Below are 15,843 nucleotides of genomic sequence, written 5' to 3'. Positions count from 1 at the left end.
CTCTAGATCTTCTTGGCTCAAGTATTGGGATTATATTTTTTTTCACTCTTTATTCTTCTTGGAACTCCTTTGTAAAATTTTCCTCCACTGTCATCTCATACTTGATTTATATTTTGAGCCTATTTCCCCTGTGAGCAGTATCTTACTTAGGGTTCCTCTGGCTGTGATGAAACACCATGAGCAACAGTACCACATTCAAGTTCATCACGGAAGGAAGTTAGGGTAGGAACTCACACACGGTGGCCATGGAAGGGTGCTGCTTTCTGGTTTGCTTCCCTACCTCAAGGTGACCCCCACCCACAATGGGCTAAGCTCTCCCACAACAATTACTAATTAAGAAAATGTCCTGCTGGTTTGTGGTGATGCATACCTTTAATCCCAGCCCTCAGTAACCAGAGGCAAGCCAATTTCTGTGAGTTCAAGGCCAGCCTGGTCTTCAGAGTGAGATCTAGACAACCGGGGATACACAGAGAAACCCACTATTGAAAAATGAAAAAGAAACAAACAATTAAATAAAATGCCCCTCAGGACTGCCTACACCCTAGTGTTATTGAGGTATTTTCACAATTGTGGCTCCCTCCTTATAGTGACTCCAGCTTGTGTCATGTTATCATCTAACTATCCAGACCAGGCACTATATCAAAGTTGATTCTTTATCCTCTATAGATCTCAGAATTATTATTGAGGGTTTCCTTTGCAGAACTAGTAATCTCATCACTGGGAGGACAGAAGAGCAAAATTCTTCAGACTAAATTGAGAATCAAACAAACAGATGAATGCTTCCAGGAAGGACCCAAAAGTAAATTGCAAAATATGATTAAGATTAGATTTTCTTTTAATTTTTTAATAATATGATACAATATATAACCTAATAAAATAATAATATAATATAAATATAAAATAATATAATAAAATAACAACAGAATTAATAATATATTTTACATAAGATATAAAATAATATAAGATATAATATATAATAAAAATAATATAAAACAAAAACTAACCTTTCCAAATTAGAAAAAACAAACGAAAAGAAGGAAAAGAACCCAAGAGAAATCACAAGAGTCAGAGACTCACTTGATCAAACATTCAAGAATCTAATAAAAAACACGGAACTGGAAGTAGTAATAAATACACAGAGGACCCGATGCAGACTCTTGCTGACCCTGTACATGCCACATCAGACTCTCTGAGTTCAAATGAACTTTGATTTACAGGACCTTGTTTTCATGGTGTTTTCTATGCCCTCTAGCTACTCCATCTTCTTACCTCTTCTACAAGGTTCCCTGAGCCCCGAGAGGAGGGATTTAATAGAGACATTCCATTTAGGGCTAAGTGTTCCAAGGTCTCTCACTTTCTGTGTAATACCTGGCGGTGAGTCTTTGCATTTATTCCCATCAGCTGCAGGAGGAGGAAGCTTCTCTGAGGATGGCTGAGCAAGGCGCTGATCTATGAGTAGAGCAGAATGTCACCAGGACTCATTTTTGCCTTTTTGTTTCTTCTGCAAGTAGCATTTGGTTTTACCCAAGTTCCCTGGGCTATCTAGTCTTTGGTCACCCAAGCAGAGTTGGGAATGGGTTAAGTCAAATCAGATACTGGTTGGTTATTCCCAAAAGCTTTGTGCCAGCATTGACCTAGCATATCTTGTAGTCAGGATACCATTGTACATTAGGGGTTTCTTCCTGACTTGGTGTTTGTTTTTTGGTATCCTGACGAGTAATTTCATGTACCAAAGACATAAACACATATGGATAAAGTCTCTATGTAGGCACCAGCTCAGCTTCTCCATGTTCAATGTGTAGGTATTCTCTTGAACAATGGGACCTTGATATCAATTTATGGAGATTAATCTATAATTTTGGCAATAGACCATGTCTTTTGGGTTTTGTTGTTGTTGGGTTTTGGGAAGGGGCTAACAACTCATTTAAATGTACCCCAGTCTCTGTACTGGTATCTTTATTTGGTGACAAGAGATGGCCATTTGGGCCTCTGTCTCCCCCTTCATTGGGCAATTATATTTGGATATATATTAAGAAGTAGGAAAAGATTTTTACAAACTACACATTGGATAGAAAGCTAATATACAAAATAAATAAGGAATTCAATAAACTAGATATCAACAAGACAAAGAACCCAGTTTAAAAATTGGGTACAAATCTAAACGGAATTCTCAGAAAACCTCAAATGGCTGAAAAGAAACTTTAAAACTGTTCAACATCCTTAACTATCAGGGAAATGCAACTCAAAATAAATTTGAGATTTCATCTTACAGCTGTTAGGATAGCTAAGATCTATAACACAAGGGACAGCTCATGCTGGTGAGGATGTGGCATAAGGGGACACTCCTCCATTGCTAGTGGGAGTGCAAACTTGTATATCAACTATGGAAATCAATGTTACCTCAAGACCCAGCTAGCCGTCCCACTCGTGGGCATATACCCAAAGGATGTATGCTATGTTTTCTCCTACCACAGAGACACTGCTGAACCATGTTCCTTGTAACTCTGTTCTTAATAGCTAGAAACTGGAGACAACCTAGATGTCCTTCAACATACGAATGGATAAAGAAAATATGCTATATTTACACAATGTAGTATTAATAACTCAGCATAAAAATAATGAAAATTGGGGGTAAATGTATGTACCTAGAAAAAAAATCATTTTGATTGAGGTATTCCTGACCCAGAAACACAAGCATGGTATGTAGTCACTTATATATAGATTTTAGCTGTGTAGTCAAGAACAACCATGATTCAATCCATAGAACCACAGAGGTCGGATTATGGAGTACAGGTCTTGTTAAGAAAGGGAATCGGGAGGAGTGGCCCCTTGTTCTGGAAAGACTCAGTGTAGCAGTATAGGGCAAAACCAGAACAGGGAAGTGGGAAAGGGTGGATGGGAGAACAGGGGGAGGGAAGGGGGCTTATGGGACTTTTGGGGAGTCGGGGGCCAGAAAAGGGGAAATCATTTGAAATGTAAATAAAAAATATATTGGATAAAAAAAAAAGAAAGGGAATCGGAATAGATATAGATGGATGGGGCAGGGGCTGGGACAGGCAGATCAAATGGGGGTGAGGGAGATGAACAAGGGAGGGAAAATGTGCAGAGATGGCTGAAATTAAGGGCCATTTGAAGGGTAGTATGGGAATCTAATACAGAGACTCTTTGATATCCTGGAACAGGCCGATTTAGTCCTGCCTGTGTGTAAATTAGGCACATGATTAAGATGAATGTGGTCAGTAAATTTGATTGCTTTTGGGGGAATTCAGATTGTTCTGTGGGACCCACAGATTAGAAATCCTGCAAGGAAAGGAGGGAAACCCCGTTAAAAAGTTCCAAGGGGGCAAAAAGAACGAGGTAGTAAAAAGAACTGGATTTTAGTGTTTTTTTTACCTCAGACTAGGTTTATGAGTTCATTGTAAACCCTGAGCTGAATACGGGATTTTTGTAGATGTTTTGTTGTCTTTGGGTCTGTACTTAACAACTACCTACAATGCTGGGCTGCCTTGCTCCTGTCTCCTGTCACTGCCTTGGCTAATCCTGCTTCATAAATTCTGCTTTACAGACACTATAGCATGCTTTAGCTGGGACTTGCTGTTGTGAGCCTGACCACCACCCACCTGTCTGACCTTTAGAGAACTAAACATGACAGTAATAGGAGGCAGAGTTGCCAAATAAATAAATAAATAAATAAATAAGAAAAAATAAAAAAAAAAAAGAAGATGACAGACAGTTCATCTGGACTTATCCAACTCAAGGGGGGCACGTGATAATTCATGAAGTACCTCTGCTGTGTTTGACTTCTGTTCATTTTTCAGGCATCTGGAGTTAATCCCTGTTTGCTAAATAGTAGTTTGCAGAGTAATTCAGGTGTTTCCATGTGTTACCTGTAATTTAGTCTTGCAGCTACTAAAATTGATTTTTCTTTTCCAAGCACAATATAAAGCCACATGAAAGTTAAACAGAGGTCAATCAATAGTTGAATGGTTTCACAAAATAGCAGATGTAGCAGCTGTCACCATTTCCAATCTGGGAAAGATGCTATCAAAACAGATGTTTTGTGGTTTGTATGCTGGATGGGAGAAAATTGTTTTCACCCTGCTTCACTGAGATTGCTGATGGGTGAGTAAAAGTTCTTACAGGAAATGTTGTATTTTTCTCTTGTATTCAAAAATCACGGAGGTTAAGGCTATTTATCCCTTATTCTCAGAATTAAATTATAATGCCAATCAGTAGATTATCTGGTGCTCTGGTATCTCTGGAAATATAATACTTGAATGACAGAGAAAAGAGATAGCTTGGCCTAATTAACCCTGAAGTTCTATTGCCACATACAATCTTGCATTCTGATGGGAGCAGACAATGGCATTTCTACAGGCTTTTTTCCTCCTGAGAGTTTCTGTCACTAATCCATTTCTTAGGACTTTTAAAATTCTTATTATACTTATTTTTACTGTGTGCCTGCCTAGTACATGCATGTACATGCTTGTCTTGTGTCCTATGCCACAGATCCTGTGTGGAGGTCAGAAGAGTTTTCCCATTCCCTCCCCCACCCCCACCCCCTCAGGGTTCAAAGATCAAATCAGACATCATCTGGCTTCCCTTCCCACTGAGCCTTGCCAGCTGCCACCTCTCAATTTTCCTGAATCTTGCCTTTATACAAAGGCAGAATCCCTCCAACAATAACTACTTTTACCGTTTACCTGTAGTGAAGTATCAAGTTAAGAGATACTGTTTTGCTGATTGACTGCAGCCCATTTCAACTATATGCTCAACTTCCTCGTCTTGGTGGCACATGCCTACAATTTCAGCGACTCAAGAGGCTGAGGAAGAAGGAGCATAAGTTCAAGGCCAGTCTCAAGCACTAGCAAGACCCTGTCAAAACCAAAAGAAAGCAAAGCAAAACACACTAGACTTATTATTCCTTTTTATGCAGGGGTATTTCATATGGGGATGTCTCCACCTTCTTGTTTGTCCCCATTATTTCCCTAGACAGTTTCACTTTTACTCTCTTTCTAAATGTAGATGCATGCTTTCTATGTAACAGTGTGAAATCTAAGAGTCCCAAATCACAGAAAACATGTATTTGTCTTTGTGTGACTGCCTTAAAATTACTTGATATGATTTTCCCAAGTTACATCAATTTTTTCTACCAACAATATAGCTTTATTATTCAAATTTGAAAAGCATTCCATGTGTATATTTGCCATGCTTTCTTTATACACTCCTCTGTTGTTGGATGCCTAGCTTGGTTCTATAACTTAGCTGTTGAGATTATTGCTTTAATAAACATTGACGTGCAGGGATCTCCGAGACAGGCTGATGTGGAGCCCTGCAGGTGAATTCCCTGAACTGTGACTGTTGTTATTGAGTTATAAGGTAATTTCATTTTTATTTTTTTTCCTTTGGTTTTTCGAGGCAGGGTTTCTCTGTGTAGCCCTGGCTGCCCTGGATCTCACTCTGTAGACCAGGCTGGCCTTGAACTCAGAAATCCACCTGTCTCTGCCTCCCAAGTACTGGGTTTAAAGGCATGTGCCACCACTGCCTAGCATTTTTAGTTTTCTTGGAAGCTTCCATACTGATATCCATCCAGGTGAGTCTAGATTACATTCCCATCAGCAGTGAATGAATATTTTGGTCCCCTTCCCCACCATGATTTTTTTGTTTGATTAATGAATGACAGTGACTGACATCCTGCCTAGGATAAGATGGAATGTAGTTTTAGAGTCTGACGCAGTGGGAGCCAAGAGAGGGTAAAAAAGCCCTGGTCGTGAAGGTAGCTTGGTAACTCCCAGGGCATTTGTCTCTCTCTGTTGCTGCTTGCTTGTTTGTTTAAATATGTATGTACCTCATCAGAAAGCACTTTGGAAATAAACATTCCTGTGATAGACAGGTTCTATTTTCTTAATTATATAAATATACAACATTGCTATTATGTTTAGTTAAAATTTACAACAAAAATAGGAAGTCAAACTGAACATTTAGATGAAGCCCTAGCTGATACATTGTATGCCATTAACACAATTCACATTTTAAGTGTAAAATCTTTAATAAATGACACAGAAGCTGTCTCACTCTTATTGACCACATCATTTCTTTTTCTTTCAAAAAGCAAATTTAGTCAAGCTAACCCTGCCTGGAATCTCAGCAGTTGGAGGCTGAGACAGGAAGATTTCTTTTTTATTATGGAAGAGTTTAATAAAAAGTAGATATTTTAGTTAGGGTTTTCCATTGCTGTGAAGAGACACCATGACCATCACAACTCTTACAAATGAAAATATTTAATTGGGTCTGACTTACAATTTCAGAGGTTTAGTTCATTACTGACATAGTGGGAAACATGGCAGTGTACAGGCAGACATGGTACTGGAGAAGTTGCTGAGTGTGCTACATCTTGACCCAAAGGCAACAGAAGAAAACTGTGTGCCACACTGGGTGTAGCTGGAGCACAGAAGACACCAAAGCCCACCCCCCACGCCAAAGCCCACCCACAAAGTGACATACTTCTTCCAACAAGGCCACACCTATTCTGGCAAGGCTACATCTTCAAATAGTTCCACTCCCTATAGCCAACCTTTCAAACACATGAGGCTATGAAAGCCATACCTAGTCACACTACCACAGTCGAGGAAGGCTGGGATGATGGCTCAGGGGGTAAAATGGTTGCTGTACAAGGCAAGCATGAGGAGAAGCCCTGGCTGTCCTGCAACTCACTCTGTAGACGAGACTGGCCTGCCACTCAGAGATCCACCGGCATCTGCCTCCCAAGGGCTGGGAAGAAAGGTGTGTGCCACTGCCATCCATCCTTCCTTCCTTCTTCCTTCCTTCCTTCCTTCCTTCCTTCCTTCCTTCCTTCCTTCCTTCCTTCCTTCCTTTGCTTCTAAGATCTATTTTATGTGTGGTTGTTTAGTCTGCATGTCTGTGTGAACAGAAGAGGATGTGGGATGCCCTGGAAATGGAGTTACAGACAGGTATTGGCTGCCACGTGAAGCTGGAATTTAAACCCTGGTACTCCAGAAGAGAAACCAGTGCTCCTAACTTTTGCACCAACTCGCCAGCCCCAGCAGCTATTTCTTAAAATATGTATTTTTGTATTTTTACAAGTAGTAATACAGACATTAGTTAACAAACGTTTCTGACCATTGCCCAAGATCCACGTCACTACATTAGCTTCTTTGTTATATTTTACAGCCAATTAAACTTTGGGGTTTTGTGGGTTTGGTTTTTCGTTTTTTCAAAGATTAGAACTTCCGGCTCTCTTGCCTCTGCCTCTGGAGTACTGCGCTGGGGTTACAGGTACATGCCACCACACCTGGCTTACAACTTATTTTTATACTTGATTTTAATGTTTATGGGAGAGGAAAAAGAAATACCACGAAATTCTAGCCTAGACAGTATGTTATCTGTGTGGATAAGTTAGGAAGGGTAATGGCTGTAAAAGCATGTTTCCGGGACTCTTCAACAATTTGACCATTCTGCCTGTTCTTCTAGGATCTGCTCAGATGACAAGGAAACAGAGCCTTGCATAACTCAGCTGCCCTGTGGCTTTCTTACTTCCTTCAAATCACGCATTACCAACCCCATCTACTGTAACCTTTTGAAGTCACTGATACATATTGTAAGAACTTGTATCCTTAAAACTGGGTCATCTAAACCATGACTTCATTTAAGTCCTTCTTAAATTTTTTTGTGCTCCAATATAGTTCTGTCCCTTGTGTGCTGTGGAGATGTTATTCTTTCCCAGAATGCCCCTCTTTATAGGGGACTTTTGACTAATCTTAAAATAGAATGAGAACACTGGGGTCAATTCATAAAGTTACCAAATTTGGCTTTCCCCCCAGTTTTCTTTTTTCCTTGCTCTTATTAAAAAAATAAATGCAGGCACTAATGAGATGTCTCAACAGATAAGCACCCTGTCTTCTCTTCTAGAGGACCTAGGTTCAATTCCTAGCACTAACATGGTGATTTCTAACCATATTTACTTATGCCCCCTGTCCCGAGGATCTGATACCCTCTTCTAGCATCTGTGGTACCAAGCATATGTGTGGTGCACAAACATACGTGCAGGCAAAACATTCATTCATGTAAAACAAATAATTAAAATGGTAGTGTGGGGCTCACAACTGTGATACTAGCACAATTGTGCTGCCCAATCAAGTGATAAATTGTAATACTGTCTTCCTTCCTGGTGACTTGTCACACAGGTATCCCTTTAAGCGAACAGAAAAAGAATTTTGGTGTTCCTGAGCTTTCTGGACCTGTGATTTCTGCCAGTACTCTGAAAATGAGCCCTGGATCACATTCCTTCAACCATGTCTTCTCTTCTAAACTCTCATTTCCATATGTCATTCAATCCAACAATATCTTTCACAACTTTTCAAACTTTCCCACCATGTTTGTTTTATTCTCTTTGCATCTCCTGTGGTGTTTATCAATTGCCTTTAAGTTCATGAATCAGATCCAGACTACAGATAAGTTGAAATCAATGGAATATTTTTGTTGTTGTTACAGTGTTTCTGATTACTCTCCATTTTAACAGATTCCATCTCCTGGGGTCAAATCTGTCAGTTATTGCCAGTTGTTTACTTTTTAAAAATTACTTATGATTTTGACTTCAAAGTCCCATCTACATCTAGTTCTGATGCTTGTTTTTTCTCTTCTCATTCTTTTCCTTGCCTTTTGGCCATTTGTTGTTAAAAGCCAGGCATGGCGTATTTATGTGATATAGCAGGTAAACAGACTTTCAGAGGGATTACACATTTGACTGTTCTTGAGGTCACTGTAAATGCTAGAAGCTTAATTTTCTCCTGGTTTTCATGTTTTCCTCTCCTTGTCGGTCTTGAGATTCCATTTATTTGTGTCTTATCTCTTGAGTTAATGTAGGGGAGCTGTGTTGGCATTTGGTAGGTATTGGAAAAGGCTAGCATTCAGTAACACCTTGAACCACAATCTTCAGGTTGTGATTGATGTGTTTTGAGGCCCTTCTCTTTCTTACAGCTCCTTACGTGAGCTAGAGAACATAGAAAGGACTGAAGTGAAACGTTCTACCTCACACAGACCCAGCACAATGTTCTGCTAAAGCAATTTCTTCTGTGAAAGACGTCTTGCAATGGAGAATGAATGTGCTGGTCATTTTCCACAATTACTGTAACTTTCCTCTGCCAAAGTCACAAGATCTTTCTCAGCTACATGTGGAGAACTGTTGTGCCCATTCAGGAACCCCAAATGACCGCCAAGGAGCTGATTCTGATGTCATCTCACAAGGGTCGTTATTCAAACTTAAGCTTGGGCTCACTGCAACAGGGCATGAGGGTAAAGCCCCGAGCCTGTAGCAGGACAAGGTTTTATGGGAAATGGAGGGCAAGTGAGGGGGTTTCTAACCAGAGACAAGCATCTAATTGAATTACTATTGTAAGCCAGGTGGATGCTCTGAAGCAAAACCATAAACAATCACAAATGGTGTGAAAGTACATCTGAACTGTCAGCCTAATCCTGATTGGCTGTTGCAAAGGAGTAGCTAGGGAATAACTTGGTATGGGCCAGAGACAAGCTGTGATTCCTTCCTGGAACTTGGTTGCAGCACGGACTCAGCTGCAAGTCTAGTTCTCAGGCCCTTTTTCTTTTAAAATGAAGATCAGTCCCAAGATGGAGTAGGTTTGGCCTTGCAGGACCACTAGGGAAAAGTACCCAAGGCATTATTGTTACAAACAGAGCTTCTGTTCATTGCCTTCCTCTGCTCTAAGTTTCCACTTTCCTGTCTGATAGTTCATTTTATTATGTAATTTTTCTTGTGCTTGTTTATGCCTCTCTTTTATTTGTTCTGTACACATGTGTTCATGTATGTGTGTGTGCATATATACATGAACGCGGGAGTACATGCATGTATGTACACACCAAAGCAGAAGTTCACCATTGTGTAACAATTACTAGGCTAGCTGGTCACTGAGCTGCTGGGATCTGTATCTAGGATCTGGGATCCAGATCTAGGATTATAGTCATGGCCACTTTTTATGTGGATCCTAGTGATTTGAACTCAGGTCCTTGAGTTTGAGTGGCAAGCATGTTTACCCACTGAATTTTCTCTCCAGCCCTTCTTTTAAATATTTTCTATATCTTATGTCTCCTATACTTCTGTCTATATTTTTCTATGATCTAGATTACAATGCATTTATTTTTTACAACTGAACTTAACCTGTTGTCAAACCTATGCACTGAGTTCTTGAACTTGGTTGCAATATTCTTCAGTTCAAAGTTTAACTTTTGTTTCTTCTTTGTAGTTCATATTTTTTTATCAATATGACTATTAGATGCCATGTAATGTATTGAATGTATTAATGGTAGTTATTTCTATATTTGTGCCTAATAACTCTTATATGGATCTTCTGATTATTTTGCCCACAGTATTGTTAACTATTTTTTGTACAGTCAGTATTTTTCTTTTAATGTCAGAAAACAATCATGTGATGTTTAATCCTCCCAACTTGATGGGATTTAGATTTAGCTAGGTAGGCATGCCTCTAAACTCATACTGAACAAAAAGGAAATTAGTCAGATGGTAGTACTCAGTTCTCTCTCTCTCTCTCTCTCTCTCTCTCTCTCTCTCTCTCTCTCTCTCTCTCTCTCTCCTTCCTCACTGGGGATGCAGTGTGGTCAGCCATCTCTGCTCCTGACACCATGATGAATGGCACCCTCACCCTTGAGCTAAAACAAGCCTTCCTTAAGTTGTTTTTTAGATTTTCGTGATATGAGAAGTGATCCTGAATCCTAGATCATCTCACGCATCAACTGAGCTGGTTCTAAGCGAAGCTTCATTTCTGACTTACTCTTGGCTCCTAAGGTGCAGGCCCTCAGGGTATGACCTGCAGTGTTTGTTCTCTGAGACTGTATGTCCTCTAGTAACACTGCAGCTTCTGTAGTCATCCTGGGTCTGGCAGATCTTGAGTTAACCTCTCAGAACATTCGTTTTGGGATCTTACTGTGACAAATCTGTCACTTGGCAGCTTATCTTGTGGTTTCAAATAGATTTTATTTTTGCTTGGAACTTCTGGTTCTGGGTTGGGATTGGAATTACTAAAAACACCCCTCCCCCTTTCTCTAATATGACCATAGGGAATAATAACATCTGTTTATTATTTTTATCTTTGTATCTTAAGTAATCAGGAATTCTGGTCTCAAGAATTAGCTTGTCAGATAAAGTCTAGTCTAGAAATGGGATGCCTATTTTGGCAGAATGCTAAAAAAGTTTTTCTTTTCTTTTTTTAAAATTATTTTTTATTTTTTATTTAGGTATTTTTTGAGACAGTATCTACTCTATGTCTGAAGTTATTATGGCACTGTCTATTTAATTCAGGATGTCCTCCAACTCATGTCTTTTATTGGGGAATTGAGTCTACTGATGTTAAGAGACACTAAGGAATAGTGATTGTTGCCTCCTGTTATTTTTGTTGTTAGAGGTGGAATTATGTTTGTGTGGCTATCTTCTTTTCAGTTTGTTCAAAGAACAGTACTTTCTTGTGTTTTCTAGGGTGTAGTTTCCTTCCTTACGTTGAAGTTTCCATCTATTATCCTTTGTAGGGCTGGATTTTTGAAAAGATATTGTGTAAATTTGGTTTTGTTATAAAACATCTTGGTTTCTCCATCTATGTTAACTGAGAGTTGTGCTAGGTATAGAAACCTAGGTTGGCATTTGTGTTTCCTTAGGGTCTGTATGACATCTCACCAGAATCTTCTGATTTTATAGTCTCTGGTGAGAAGTCTGGTATAATTCTGATAGGTCTACCTTTATACATTACTTGACCTTTTTACCTTATTGCTTTTAGTATACTTTCCTTCTTTAGTGCATTTGGTGTTTTGATTATTATGTGATGGGAGGATTTTCTTTTCTGTTCCAATCTATTTGGAGTTCTGTAGGCTTCTTGTATGTTTATGGGCATCTCTTTCTTTAATTTAGGAAAGATTTTTTTCTATAATTTTGTTGAAGATATTTACTGGCTGTTTAAGTTGGTAATCTTTAATCTCTTCTATATCTATTCTCCTGAGGTTTGGTCTTCTCATTGTGTCCTGGATTTCCTGGATGTTTTTGGTTAGAAGCTCTTTGCATTTTGCATGTTCTTTGACTGTTGTGTCAATGTTTTCTATGGTATCTTCTGCACCTGAGATTCTCTCCTCTATCTCTTATATTCTGTTGGTGATGCTTGCTTGCTTCTATGACTCCTGTTCTTTTCCCTAGGTTTTCTATCTCCAGAGTTGTCTCCCTGTGTGATTCTTTATTGTTTTTATTTCCTTTTTCGATCCTGGATGGTTTTGTTCAGTTCCTTCACCTGTTTGGTTGTGTTTTCCTGTATTTCTTTAGGGGATTTATGTGTTTCCTCTTTAAGGACTTCTACTGTTTGCCTGTGTTCTCCTGTATTTCTTTAAGGGAGATATTTATGTCTTTCTTAAAGTCCTCTATCATCATCACAAGAAGTGATTTTAAATCTGAATCTTGTTTTTCCGGTGTGTTGGTGTACACAGGACTTGCTGTGGTGGGAAAACTGGGTTCTGGTGATGCCAAAATAGCCTTGGTTTCTTTCAGTTAGGTTCTTACACTTGTCCCTCACCATCTGGTTATCTCTGGTGTTAGTTGGTCTTGCTGTCTCTGGCAGGAGCTTGTACCTCCTGTGGGCCTATGAGCCTATGTTCTTGGTATATCAGCACTACTCAGGGAACCAGCTCTCTCCTGTTAGGATTTATGCCTGGAGGGCTGTGGGACAGCCTTAAGTCTGGAGTACAGCGGGAGACAGGAAGGATCCTATCCCCAGCTGCTCCACTGTTCCTGTGCCCTGTGTGCTCCTGGCAGGTCTTGCTTTGGACAGTTGTTGGAGTGAAAGTGGTGATCTCACCTCTGAGCTTAGGAGTGAGAGCACTCCTGGGAAATCAGCTCTCTCCTGGCCTAATTTGTACACACAAGGCTGTGGGACACCCTTAGGTCTGGAGTGCAGATGGAGACCCTCATCCTACAACTCATAACAATATACCTGTCTGAACTTCCTAAGTACTTGGATTACAAGAGTATACCACCACATGGCTAAAATACCATGAAACTAAATCAGCTAGTCTTATAGTGTACCTGCATTGGCTAATCTTGGTTGTCAACTTGATATATATCTATGAAGAGAGAACCTTAATTCTTCAATAGCCTCCATCAGATTGTCCTGTGGACATGTCTGTGAGTGCATTTTCTTGATTGCCGATTAAAGTAGAAGGGACCCAGCCCACTGAGGGCAGTACAGTTCCTTTGCATGTAGACAGGGTATCTAGCAAAAGTTGCCGAATGTGAGCTTGGAAACAAGCCATTAAGCAGTGTTCCTCAATGGCCTCTCCTTCGGTCCCTACTTCCATGTTCCTTCCTTGATAACCTGTTCTGGCCTCCCTCGATGATGGCCTATAACTTGTAAACTGAAATAAACCTTTTCTTCCACAAGTTGTTTTTGGTGAGAATATTTTATTATAGCCACAAAAAAAATCAAACTATGACAGTCACCTTTAAATTTTTGCTTGAATTCTTCTAGGTATTTTCACATGCACAACGTTTCTATGCAAACAGCAGTTCTGGCTGAGGTGGAAATTTTTTTAATTTATTTATTTTTTTATTGAATATTGTCTTCATTTACATTGCCAATGATAAAACCTTTCCTGATATCCCCCCTCCCCTTCCTCCTTCCCCTTGCCTCCACATATATGCCTCTCTACTCAACACACTTCCTCCTCCCCACCCCTCTGTTTCTCTTTGTTTGGGCCTCTATCGAGCCTTTAGCTGACCAAGGACCATTCTTCCCACTGATGCCTGACAAGGCCTTCCTATGCCACATTTTTGGCTGGAAGCATGTGTGCCCCTTGGCTGATGGTTCAGTCCCTGGGAGTCTTGGAGTGTTTCGGGTGGCCAAAATCATTGTTCTTCCCATGGGGCTGTAAACCCCTTCAGCTCCTCTGGACCATTCTCCAGCTCCTCCATTGGAGATCCCATGCCCAGACCAATAGTTGGCTGTTAGCATCTGCTTCTGTATTTGTAAGTCTCTGGCAGGGCCCCTCCAGAGACAACCATGGCATGCTCCTTTTGGTATACGCTTCTTGTCATCCATAGTAGTGTCAAGGTTTGTTGACTTTTTATAGGATAAATCCTCAGGTAGGGCAGTCTCTGGATGGCCTTTACTTCAGTCTCTGCTCCACACATTGTCTCCCTCATTGCTCCTGTGGCTATTTTGTTCACTTTCTTAGAGGAACTGAAGCATTCTCACTTAAGTGCCCTCACTTAAGTCCTCCTTCGTCTTGAGTTTGGTGAATTGTAACTTGTTTATTTTGAGACTTTGGGCTAACATCCACTTATTAGTGAGTGCATACCATGTGTGTTCTTTTTTTTTTTTTTTTTAATGTGTGTTCTTTTGTAATTGCGTTGCCTCACTCAGGATGACACTTTCTAGTTCCATCCATTTGCCTAAGAATTTCATGAATTCATTGTTCTTTTATTTAACTTATTTGTTTTCCATATTCTTTGTTTACATTCCAAATGATTTCCCCTTTCCCAGATCCCCCCTCCCCATATGTCCCATAAACCAATCAGGAAAACAGAAACTGAACAGGAACACAGTGAAACTAATTGAAGCTTTGGACCAATTAGATTTAACAGATATATATATAGAACATTCTATCCTAAATCAAAAGAATATACCTTTTTCTCAGTACCTCATGGTACCTTCTCCAAAATCGACCATATAATTGGTCACAAGACAGACCTCAACAAATATAAGAAGATTGAACTAATCCCATGCCTCCTATCAGATCACTATGGAGTAAAAGTGGTCTTTAATAGCAACAAAAACAGCAGAAAACCCACATACACGTGGAAATTGAACAATATTCTACTCAATGATACCTTTTTTTTTTTTTTTTGAATCAACAAAACCAGGAGCTGGTTCTTCTAGAAAATCAACAAGATAGATAAACCCTTAGCCAGACTAACCAAAGGGCACAGAGACAGTATACAGATTAACAAACTTAGAAATGAAAAGGGAGACATAACAACAGAAACTGAGGAAATTCAAAAAAATCATTAGATCCTACTACAAAAGCCTATACTCAACACAACTGGAGAATCTGGAGGAAATGGACAGTTTCCTAGACAGATATCCGACACCAAAACTAAATCAGTATCAAATAGATCATCTAAATAGTCCCATAACACCTGAAGAAATAAAAAGGGTCATAGAAAGTCTCCCAACCAAAAAAAGCACAGGACCAGATGGCTTCAGCGCAGAATTCTATCAGACCTTCATAGAAGAATTCATTGTTCTTAATAGCTGAATAGTACTCCATTGTGTATATATACCATAGTTTCTGTATCCATTCCTCTGTTGAGGGACATCTGGGTTCTTTCCATCTTCTGGCTATTATAAATAAGGCAGCTATGCACATAGTGGAGCATGTGTCCTTATTACATGTAGGAGCATCTTCTGGGTATATGCCCAGGAGTGGTATAGCTGGGTTAACTGGTAGTACTATGTCTAATTTTTTGAGAAATAGCCAAACTGATTTCCAGAGTGGTTTTACCAGCTTGGAATCCCACCAATAATGGAGAAGGTTCCTTTTTCCCCACATCCTCTCCAGCAACTGCTGTCCCTGAGTCTTTCATCTTAGCCATTCTGAGTGGTGTAAGGTAGAATCTCAGTGTTGTCTTGATTTGCATTTTCTTGATAACTAAGGATGCCAAACATTTCTTTTCTTTTTAAAATATTTTTATTTTCTGTATTCTTTGTTTACATTCCAAATGATTTCCCCTTTCCCAGATCCCCCCTCCCCATATGTCCC

Source organism: Apodemus sylvaticus, chromosome 18 (genome assembly GCF_947179515.1).
Source record: "Apodemus sylvaticus chromosome 18, mApoSyl1.1, whole genome shotgun sequence".
NCBI classification, from domain to species: domain Eukaryota; kingdom Metazoa; phylum Chordata; class Mammalia; order Rodentia; family Muridae; genus Apodemus; species Apodemus sylvaticus.
The sequence above is the reverse complement of the archived record's forward strand: the minus strand, read 5'-3'. Positions refer to the sequence as shown.